The following is a 12,572-nucleotide window of genomic DNA, read 5'->3' on the forward strand; positions in this document are numbered from 1 at the left end:
TTTTGAGATAGCTATATTCAGAGCATTAGCTCTGATGGAGCTGGAGTTAAGAACTCAGATAAGGCTTTGTGACCAAAAGAGCTATCTTGTTCAGCCTCAGTTTAGATCTTACTCATAATCCTAGTAAATGACACTCTTGTGATAATGCCAGATCCCAAGGAAACTTTCATATGGAATTGTTTGCCTGAGTTATTTTTAGTTGACTTACTTTTAAGTGCCAAGACAGAGGGCAAATATTTGTGTCACACCCTATTCCTTCTCCAAATGTACTCTTTCCTTTCATTTTTGTGGATCAGAAAAAGCACTGGCTTCTCTATGAACTGTAGGTCTGTGAACTTTACTTCCATTATCTATAAAATGGAGACAATGAGTCTGTGTAGGGTTGTTGAGTGGTTTAAATGAGATAATATAAATCAGGCATGTCAGATGCAGATGATGTTTAATAAATGTGAGTGTTCTATTTCCAGTGGGTCTGGAGTTTATTGAGTAATTAATTTCCTTCAAGGCGCTAGCAGATAACAGCCACAAATTCATTTCTCAAAAGAATATTTACATTTTAACAAGAGGCTCTGAGGATTTACACGACTTTGGGGCACCCAAGAACATTTACAAAAGTGGAATTTTGGATGCTGCTCAACACATATTTATTGAATCTCTCTTCTTTGCCAGTACTGAAAACGCAAAGATCAATAATGTTGTACTTGTCCTTAATGTTGTAGACTAGAGGAGCAGGCATGCTGATACCCCTCTTTTCTACTTCTCAGAGGATGGCAACAGGAGAAGGATGGAGATCAACTTTTGGTAGAAGGAATGAAAGGGCCATACCTTCATTTCAGCAGGAGAAGGGAAGGGAAGAGAAGAGAGAAGAGGATTTCCTTCACGTAGCCTTCTCTATTGAGGATCATTTTTTAGCAATCGTCTGAACTCTGCCCTGATCCTTAGGACCATGAGCATGTGGGCTCCTGGAAATTTGTCTTTTTTTTTGTCTTTTTGCCATTTCTTGGGCTGCTCCCATGGCATATGGAGGTTCCCAGGCTAGGGGTCTAATCGGAGCTGTAGCTGCCAGCTTACACCAGAGCCACAGCAATGCCAGATCTGAGCCGCATCTGCGACCTACACCACAGCTCACGGCAACGCTGGATCGTTAACCCACTGAGCAAGGGCAGGGATTGAACCCGCAACCTCATGGTTCCTAGTCGGATTCGTTAACCACTGCGCCACGACGGGAACTCCGGCTCCTGGAAATTTTGATCCTAGACTTTTTAATTTGTATAAGGACTATCTTCTGCATTGATGGCATCTTTGACTCTAGAACACTGAGACATATGGTTCCATTCAAGCTCCAGTAAGAGAACGCTGAGTGCTAACTACACAGAAATAGTTTTAGCCACAGCAAAAGATGGAAAGAGAATCTTCAGATTTCTCATTGTTCAGCCTACTTCATCAGGGTAGGAAAGGCAGCATTCCTACTAAAAAAAAATTGGTGTCTAGGAAGAAATAGTTGTCTGAGGTATGCCTGGTTGTCTACCTTAATAGTGAAATGGAAAATGGGAAACGCCAGCAGTGGTAACCAGATATTGGCCATTGTTATTTCTTTTTGCTTCTGAAACAAAACACTACAAATATAGGGCCTGAATTATCTCACACTTATTATCTTACAAGTCTGGAGGTCAACAGCTGAAATTTGTCTCACTGGGCTAAGGATAAGCTGACGGTGGACCTACATTCCTTCTGGTTCTTAGGGAGAATCTTTTTCTTCGATTTTTTCTAGCTTCTAGAGGCCACCTGTATGCCTTGGCCTCTTTCCCCCATCTTCAAAGCCAGCAACCAAATATGTTCAAATCTGTCTCACTTTGATGTCTGATGCCATGATCACACCTTCTTCTTTCTTTTTTTCTTTTTATAGCCGTTCCCGGGTTAAGGGTCAAATCTGAGCTGCAGCTGAGGCCTACGTACACACAGCTACAGCAACACCAGATCTGAGCCACATCTGCAACCCGTGCTGTGGCTTGAGGCAATGCCAGATTCTTAACCCAAGGAGGGAGGCCAGAGATGGAATCCACATCCTTATGAAGATAACATCCATTTCTTAACCTGCTGAGCCCCAGTGGGGACCCCACTTCTCCTTCTTTGACTCTCACCTTCTGTCTCTTACAAGAACCATTTGACTACATCAGGCCTATCTAGATAATCAAGAATAATCACCACATTGTAAGATTCTTAGCTTAATTGCATCTACAAAGTCCCTTCTGCTTTGTATTGTAAGATCACATATTCAGAGGTTTCAGGGATTAGGATGCAGCTATCGCTGGGAGGCCATTATTCTGCATACTACAGCCAAGATCTCAGAAGGTGGATATTAGCATTAACGGAAGTATAAAAATAAACACTGTGATGAGCAAAACTGGGATTTCAGCTTCGCCTTCTTACCAGCGTGTAAACACACTTGCCTTTTCACCTGGTGAGTAAGCAGGTCCCCCACAGTCAACTATTTTTAGCTCCAGCACTGAAGAGAAAGGGAGGCTTATTATGTGAGCTCTCACAGGAGCCTGCTATTCATCCAAGGGCCCCCCTGTCCCTTACCTCACTGGTGATAAAAAAAAAAAATTCTCACATATTGAGATAGAGAAGTTATCTAGCTTATACCCAAGTTAATAGGAACTTTATGCTAACTAAAATAGCCTGTTTGTGGCCTAACAACCATACATTCTACATCTGCTTTAATTATTAGAGAAAAGGGCACATTGACCAGAAGTTAAGAATGTCCATGTTAAAAATAAAGATTGAATGCCCTGCCTCCTGGGATGTCAGTGCTGCCACTCCTTTGATGATAAGATTCCCTTCCCAGCTGCAAGGCCATGCTGACTTGCTGGGTGTGTGCTGACATGCATGTGTGTTTTCTTGAAATGTATTCCTAACTTGTTTAATGTTCTTGGTTCTGACAAGATATAAAACTGTGATGGAAACCATATTTCTCTGGAGCAGATTTTCAGCGTAATCTGGGAAGCTGGCTTCCAGGTTAGTCCTCAGTTTGGCTCAAATCTGGCTCTTTTCTATTCTTATTATAAATTGCTTATTGATTTTCACTGTAACCAGTAACCCTGACTCCTTGTGCATTTACTACTGAATGATATCTTTCCCTGCTCATAACGTATACCAGCCAGTAGATCATGGTTGTGGTCCCTGCCTGTCTCTCCTTTGCTTTTCTTGACTACTTCTGAGAGAGCCAAGGTTCTGATTTCAGATTTCCCCCACCTTTGGCTCTACCTAGACATGAGCTGGCAGCAAATTAAACATCCCCCCTCTCTGACCTGCCATGCACTGGAAGAGTAATGGAAGCAGCTGTACTGCTGCACCATTTCACTTCCTTATTTCACGTACATATTGGAATTCTTATCACCCATAAATATTTCCCTGGAGATTCTGTGCTGGAGACAGATGTTCACAGGTTGCCCAGTTTTCAGCAATCTGTCTTGGTTGGTTACATTGTGGAAAAATTATGTGTCTGCACCTCCAGCTGGCAAGGAAACAAAAAATATCTATAGGAGGCTATTAAGAAAATATCCTATTATCTTCAAATCCAACCAAGACAAGGGTAGGAAGACAATAGATATGACATATCCCCGCTTTCAGTTCCAAGAGTTGTCACTGAATAAAGCCTGCCCTTTCTTGGCAAGTTTCAACTTCTTTCATGACAAAAGCACATCAGTTCAAATGTGTACTGCATCCCTTGCTCTGTTCCCTCGGGTCTAAGATACTTCAACTTGGGGAGCATGCAAGAGTCCCCTTGCCAATCAAGCACGAAAAACTCAGAAGTACAGGGGATTTAGTACCCCAGCCCCAGCGACACTCAAATAAGGAGTATTGAAAGCCAGTGGGTATATGGGTTTTCTGTTCATCCTTTCCCTAGACAATTGTGAGGTTCATTCTTTACTATTCTGTCAAAAATCCTAAAATGACTGAGTACAATTGGCCTTCTCTCAAAAACAACCAATTTTAGAATACATTCTTATAACGGTTTTTCTTTATTTTATTCCCCCCAGTCCCTTAGGCCTGGTCATTCCCTAAAGAAACTACCCTCAGTAAGCTTTCATCTCAGGCTCTGATTTTAGGGGACATTCAGGATAAGAGAGTTGCTATGAGAAGTAGTCCAAGCAAATTCTATAGATGCGTTTTTAGAGCTGGATCAGCTGTCTATCAGACAGCAAGAACAACCCCATTGCCAGTGTTAAGTGGGTTGGTGATAACTCCCCCAGTATTCAGTACCTTCAGATTTAGTAAGATTCTGATTCTAATCATAGATATGAGCCTTCCCTTCCTCTCCTATTTCACATTCTCTGGTCCCACACTCCTGCTTACTTCTCAGATGAACTTCCTGATTACAAACCTTTGTCTAAGGCTCTGTATCCAGGTAAGACCAGGCTAAAACAGTGGGTAAGTCATACCACATGACCCCTCTGCATAGTCTCTAACTAATTTATAAGACCCTACATTATCCCGCTCCCACTACATTTCTGACCTCATGAAGCAGAGACTGCTAACTTCCTACTCAATATCTATGCTTTCCTACTTTCCTACTCCAAGCATTCCCATGTTAGAGGTACAGGTAATTGGCTCAGCTTTAAAAAAAAAAAAAAAAAAACATTGGTCACATGGCCATGCATAGCCTTCTTTGAAGCGAGGGGTGTTCACAAGATATACCTATTTGTGGCCAAATAAGCATACGTTGCTAAATAGCTTCCCAGCTGGAAAACAGAGAAAACCTTTAAAGAAGCTGATTCAGTTGACATGAAGCCTTGGCATCTTCACCTCTCACTTTCTCCCCACTCTAAAGCCAAAAGGGAAAATAGGAGTAGACCAGCCATCCTGAAATCTCAGGACAACATGCACACTCAATTTATCCTAAGGTTGGTAGAGAGAAAAGTTAGAAATAATCTGGGTTCCTGATGACATGACCGAGCTTCCATACCACCTTCCACACATGTTGCAACTAAGAGCCCTATTTAACTAAGCCGTGATAGATGAAGTTGGCAGCTGTGTGCAGCAGGACATAATTCTAACTGGTGATTCTACCCCAGCTCTACCGGCCTCCTTTTTAATCCTCAGACACATCAAGATTGCCTCTGCCTCAGATTTTGCACTTACTATTCCCTCTATCTGGAGAACTCTTTCCCCACATGTCCACACAACTGACAACTTAACTGCATTCATGTCTTTTTCATTAAGCAGATTTTACTGCTGATCCTACCTAAGAGCTCCCTCCAACTTCTTCACATCTTTCCCTTCACCATGCCTGGTTTGTTAATTACTTACTAGCCTTGGCATGACATGTATGTATGAATTCATTTTTTCATATATTTTGTTTATTTTATACTTATTTGCTAAGCTCTTTGACAGTAGAAAACTTGCATTATTCACTGCTATATTCCCAAAACATAAAACAGAGGTATGGATAATGGATTCACAATAAACTGCTATTGAATTTGTGAGTAAATTGGGTGGCAGAGGTAGGAATTAATGCCTCAGTAGTTGCACATGAGCTTTTATTACCTTCTTCAACTCTGAACCCTTTTAGAAAGCAGGAGTTGAAAAAACAGGCACTCAAAACACAAGACGACTATAGACCAAAATTTCTTGCAGATAAAAACAAAAATGCTCAATAAAATACTAGCAGAATGAATCCAACAACATATAAAAAGGACTATGCACTATCAACTAGTGTGATTTATCCCAGGAATGCAAGGTTGTTTTAACATCTAAACACCAATTACTATAAAACATCTTATTAATAGAAAAGGACAAAACACGTGATCATTTCCACAGGTACAGAAAAGAACATTTGACAAAATTCAGCACCTTTCATGATAAACAAACAATGAACCAGAAATAGCAGGGACCTTCCTCAACATGATAAAGGCCATCTATAAAAACTCCGTACCTAACACCATTACATAAAATATTTAATATTTACCCTAAGACCAGGAACAAGATAAGGATGTCCATTCTTGCCACTTCTATTTAACACTGTGTTTGAGGGTCTTCCTATAGCAATTAGAAAGCAAGCAAGGAAGGAAGGAAGAGAGGGAGAAAAGACAGAAGGAAAGAAAAGAAGGAAGAAAGAGAAGGTACCCATGGGAAGTAAAAAAGTAAACCACTTTTATTCTCAAAAGATATAATCTATAACAAAATCCTAAGGAAAAGAATAACAATAAAAATTAGAATAAATGAGTTCAGCAAATTTGCAGGATACAAGTTTCAATACATAAAAATAAACAGTATTTCTATATACTTGTAATTAACAACCCAAAAATGAAGAAAACAATTCCATTTAAAATGGCATCCAACAGAAAAAAATAATACTTAGGGATAAGTTTAACCAAAAAATTAAAACCCACACACTGAAAAAATAAAATAAAAATTACTGAAAGAAAAATGAAGACCCAAATAAACAGAAAGACATCCCATATTCCTGGAAACAATGTAAAATGGTGTATCCACCTTGAAAAACAGTTTGGCAGTTTCTCAAAAAGTTCAGCATGGAGTTACCATATGACCCAGCAATTCCACTGCTACACACATACCCAAAAGAATTGAAAACATATATGCACACAGAATCTTCTACAATAATGTTCACAGCAGCATTATTTGTAATAACCAAAAGATGGGAACAACCCAAACAACCATCAGCTGATGAATGGGTAAGCAAAATGTGGCATACACACATAATAAGATGTTATTTAGCAACAGAACGGAATGAAACACTGATACATATTGCAAGATGGATGAATTTTAAAAGGAGGGATCAGATACAAGAACATGCAGCTCCTGGTAATTATGTTTGAGATCAAAATATTTTCAATATATTATTTACTTTCCTTGAATAGTGATTTTGCAGAGCTTATATAATGGCCACTGGAATAGACATTTATTTTGACTTCTATAGCAGCAACACTGTTTTAGTTTTACTAAGTTGTGGCAGACAAAATAGGCACTGAAATTATATAAAGAAAACCTTGGCTCATTAGGGCAGGCAATAGTAAGAATGATTATTCTGCAATGTATCATATATTTCAGCTTCTTTGAACATTTGAGATAATAAAAGAAACTGCCCCAAACTGAGATCAAACTGTTCTCTGTGTAGAACCTACTCAACTTTTCCTTCCCCTCAGACACTCAGCCTTGGTTAATTATGTTGCCTTCCACCTGCAAAGTGAAAAATCTTCCTTCAGAGAGTCACCAAGGCTCGTCAATGCTCCCTTCTAGAATGAGTCTCCTAACTGCTTTTCCTCCCTGGCTCTTCTGCTCCAGTCTCCTGATGACTACTGGAGGTGCCTTTTTGAAAATACTGCCATCAAGACACTCAGATTACAAACTTCCAATGCATGTGTAGGGGCAGGGGGTAGATGAGAACTCTCATTTCTGCTCCATTTTGCTGTGAATTTTAAAACTGCTCTAAAACACGGTGTATTAAAAAACAATTTAAAAACAAAACTTCTGACACTACTGCATTGTTCACAAGATAAATCCCTAGACCTGTGATGTAGAGACCTACTTCTTCAGCCTTTCATTCCTCCACTCTCTCCAGTGTCCTGTTCCTTAGAAACACTCGGCTCAGACCACTATAGGCATGGTGCCCCTCAAGCTACAGAATGCTCCCTCCTTATCTGTCATTCACGAGCCCTTCCTTGTTCATTCACTCAGAGCCAATTACTCCTTCTGGCACTCCTACAGCACCGTAAGCCTAGCAGGCATCTCGTGGCATAATTACTTATTTACATTGGACTTGCTCACTAGGCTTTCTCAGATCCAGGACTGAGTCTTACTTCCATGCCTAATGGTAGGGACTTTCAATTTTAAAAAATTAATGTTTAATGAGTAAATGGGTACCGATAAGCACAGCCTAATAATCTTTACTTTGCAAGATCTCTATCAGTTACTCAAAACCTTTCCCAGGGTCCTTCCTCTTTCATTCTCAGCAGACAGAAGGCCACCTTATCTTACTGAGAAAAATTTGACCTAAATGTACATCCTTCCCACAGTATCTGTTCCCACCACTTCTCTGAATCTGCTCTCCCTAAAGTCAGCAGTGACTGTATTTGCTAAATAGGATGAAACCCCTATGCTTTTCAAGAAGGCCAAGGCTAACTGGTGGCATTTGTCAGATGTCAGTTAACTCCACAGTGAATTTCAAACCCACTTTTGCAATGTATGGAGAACTGGAACTCCAATGTTTAGCCATTGGGAAGGTAAAGTCATATAATCTTTGAAAGAGGAAATCAAGGACTAAGTAAATTGAAGATGTGCAGAGCCTTTCTGATGCAGTCATTTCTCTTCTTGGTGTAAATCTCAGGGATATTCTGGCAAATGTACACCAGAAAACACATGCAAAAATCCCTTAAGGTAGTTTAAAAATAGGAAGCAATCCAAACGTCCATTTCCCGAAGAAATGATAGATTGTTGCATATTCGTATAACAGCATGCCATACAGTACTGTAAATGCAGGATAAAATGTAGTGAAACACTCATGGTTAAATAAGGATAATGTTAAACAAAAAAAAAAAAGAAAATGATGTCAGAAAATTTTATAAGAATAATATTGATCTAAATGTCAAAAGGGTACAAAAAGAAATGAAGTGATGCTGGAATTCAAATACTTGTGTTAAAACCCCAAAGAAAAGAAAGGGAATAAAGCCAAGAATTCAAGACAATGGTTATATTTCAAGAATAAGTTTAGGGAGGAACAAGCTCCCGTTTGAAGCATGTGGTCTTCAAAGTCATGGGTTTAGGTCTTAAGTTCAGTGCTGTATTCATGTGTGTTCATTTTACATTAAGTAACACTCTTATGCATATGTAATTACACATGAGTACTATCAAAACATCTATATAATTAATACTCTTTTGAATATTTCAATGCACTGTAATTTTAAAAGCTAAAAGAAAAATTAACTGTATGATGGCCACATCATTTTTATGGCAAATTAGAGGTTTGAACTATTTCTGGATTAAAACATATTCCTGTTTCTGAATATTTCAAGGTCACTGTGAGTGACAGAGATCCTTGGGTTCCGATACCCCAATCCAAAGGAAATCAAGTACTCTGAAATGTGTACTTTCACAAGTAAACTAGAAAACTTGGTTCTTAGAAAGGTCTTTTTCATTTTTGTATTTTCTAATGGATTCACCACCAATACGGACTCAATGCAGGAACAGAAGTGTGGCTTTGGTTTTTATAAGTGCAATCGATTGATTTCATCTTTTCTCTTCCTAGAAAGGGTAATTTTAAAAATGCATTTTATGTTTCCACATACATCTAATTAAAGGAAGCATCGTATAATATCATAGCTGCTATTAAACTAATGTACATAAGACAAAATAAAAATGGCATACTATTGAAATATATTTTACTATTGGCACTTATTACCTCCTCAGAAGAGAGACTGGCAAATAAAAGGAATTTTACTTTTTGCCTCCTTCTCTTCTACAGTATTGAAATCTTACAAGTATGTGTTACTTTTACAACCAACATGAACAGAAGTTACAGTATAGATATTATATGTGTGTACTAATTTACTTATATTTAAGGACACAGCTTTGTGTGTTTTCTCTAGTCAGGCAACTAGATTTTATAGTAACTGTGGCTTTTTGTGGAAGGCAAAAGTGGGTGGTTAGCTTTAGTCATCTTCCACTTTGCCTTTCTTTCTGTAAACTTATGTCACACCCTTGACCTAGTCAAGGCATCCACTGTCCAATCTCCTTCTGCCTGCAGTAATTCTCCTTTCCAAGCAACAGAATTTTCCCTTTCTTGTTTATCTAGATTCCAAGTTAGTGGTCACCAGAGGATCACAGGCTCAAATACAGGCACATTTTGCTTTGCACTGTCCTGATAAATACAAATTTCCAATTCCACAGTAAAAATACCGCCAGTCTCCCCAAAATATGATTCAAATTTCACTACCACAGTTTATGAACTGAGTCATTGCATAAAGCGTTCTGCTGCCAGCTCTTCAGTCTGCAAATCACTATGTATATAACAAATGTGCATCATGATCAGTGACCAATCACATCATGCCTTTCAATTTTTTTTTTTGGTGATTGGTCACTGCGCCTCTGTTATTTAGTTCAGGCACAGGCAACGAATGAGTACTTGGGTTGCCTCCTTGTCTCCCAGTGATAAACCTACACAACAACTTGCAAAATCAGACTCTTAAAAGGGGGAACTGGCTAACAAAGATACAAACACAGCAAAGAAATAAAAGTGATCATTCTGGAAGTGAAATTCAAATCCAGTGCAAATGGAATTACAGAAGGAGCAGCTAATGATGGGAAAGTTGATAGTGTCTTGGTTCTGAGACTCTGCATATGCCATGGAAGGAATTTTGAAAGCAAATTTATTGAGAGGAAATTTCCAAATTAAATGAGGAAAGCAGTTGTGATGAAAAGGGGAAAAGGTGTCCTAGAGGAGGTGACAAGAGTGACAACCTTCAGATTAAGAGAACTCTCTCAGAGCTAATTTCTAGCATTAAAAAAGTAAAGTATAAAATGTTGGAGGCTGATCCAAACCTATAAAAGGGTCTTATAATTTACGAAGGCATAGAGAAGGTTCTCACTCCACATGGCAGTTTCTACAAGAAGGCAAGCCCTCGTCAAACTGCTCTTGATACTTTTTTTTTCACAAAGAAAACATTTTAATTCCTTTTTCTTTTGGTGGCTGCACCTGTGGCATATGGAAGTTCCTGGGCTAGGGGTTGAATTGGAGCTGCAGCTACAGGCCTGCACCGCAGCCATGGCAACACTGGATCCAAGTCACATCTGTGACCTATGCCAAAGCGTTCAGCAATACAAGATCCTTAACCCACTGATCAAGGCCAGGAATCGAACCTGCAATTACATGGATACTAGCTGGGTTCTTAACCCAACAGGAACTCCACCTTTTAATTCCTAAAGTGTATAATGATTTAAGTTTTATTTTTTATTTTTTAAGGCAAAGTTATAATTTTTATGTTTCCATTGTAGCTGATTTATGGCATTCTGTAAAATTTTCTATTGTACAGCATGGTGACCCAGTTCTGTATACATTCTTTTTTTCTCACGTTATCATGCTCCATCATAAGTGACCAGACATAGTTCCCAGTGCTACACAGCAGCATCTCACTGCTAATCCATTCCAAAGGCAATAGTCTGCATTGACTATTAGGTTTTAGTGTACTAAACACCATGTGTACTAAAATAGTGTACTACATAAACTGAAGTGTTCATTTTATATTTTATTTCTCTATACATTTGTAACAGGGTTCTTAAATTTTGACAAGAAATGTTTAGAAGTCATGGAACATTAAAAAAAAAATTTCCTTTAAGATCGCTTTGCACAGTTTCAGCTTACACAACCACCTTCACAGTTCTGTGCTCCTGTGCAAAGTGTCGATCTCCTGTGTTTGACAAGAAGGTCAATTAGTGTCCGATACACTAATTAAGACCTCAGCAGCAGAAAGCAGTAGAACCAGCCTAGATTGCAGGCAGGAGGACCGGAGTGGAAGCTCTGACTCTGAAACTTGTTGGCTTCGTGACCTTCACTTTTTGTTTTCTCATTTATTTGTCCACTTATTAATCATTTGTTAATGATTCCTAACTTACAGCTTGGTTGTGTGGATGAAACAAAGTAAGGGAACAAAAGCAGTAAATTATAAAGTATAATTGAAATATTAGCTGGAGCCGGTGCATTGGTGGTATAGTGGTTATCATATCTGCCTTCCAAGTATGACTTGCTATCGAAAGGCATATAATTGGGAGGTTAATGTACTTGCCCCCTCACACATCACCTTCTAAAACATGGTGACTAGTGACGTAATATACGCTCTTCCGCCCCCAAAAAATTAACTTTAAAGAGGTTTTCAAATAGTATTTCAGCAACTAGTGCAAAGCATTTAAAAACAGAAATCAGAGTTCCTGTTGTGGACCAGCAGTAACGAACCCAACTTGCACCTATAAGGAGGAGGGTTTGATCCCTGGCCTCACTCAGTGGGTTAAGGATCCGGTGTTGCAGTAAGCTAGCTGTAGTGTAGGGGTTGCAGACGCAGCTCCGATACAGCATTGCTGTGGCTGTGGCATAGGCTGGCAGCTGCAGCTCCAATTTGACCCCTAGCCTGGGAACTTCCATATGCCATACATACAGCCCTAAAAAGAAAAAAAAAAAAAAAAAGAAATCGTTCCTACAGCTTAAGTTATGAGCCAACATTTCCCTCCCATACATAAGTTCTACTAAGTTACAACTATCCCCATATCTAACCTTATTTCTCACATTATCATTTGGATTCCACACTTTCTGAAGTCTCTATCTGTTCTCAATGGCTCCCTGCTGTACTCCTGAATCATTTTATTGGCTCAGTAAACTGAGATTCCAATTAAATGTTAATTATACTCAATGCATTAAAAATATTGAAAGGAAGGAAGGAGGGAAATGTTCACCTGGCTTGAAAAATGAGTTTTTAAATTTAGTGTGAGATTCTCGAATTTTCTAAAAGCCGAATAATTTCACAACTGGTCACTGACCTATAAGGTTGGATAAATATAACAAT

The sequence above is a fragment of the Phacochoerus africanus genome, chromosome 13 (genome assembly GCF_016906955.1).
Source record: "Phacochoerus africanus isolate WHEZ1 chromosome 13, ROS_Pafr_v1, whole genome shotgun sequence".
NCBI lineage: Eukaryota > Metazoa > Chordata > Mammalia > Artiodactyla > Suidae > Phacochoerus > Phacochoerus africanus.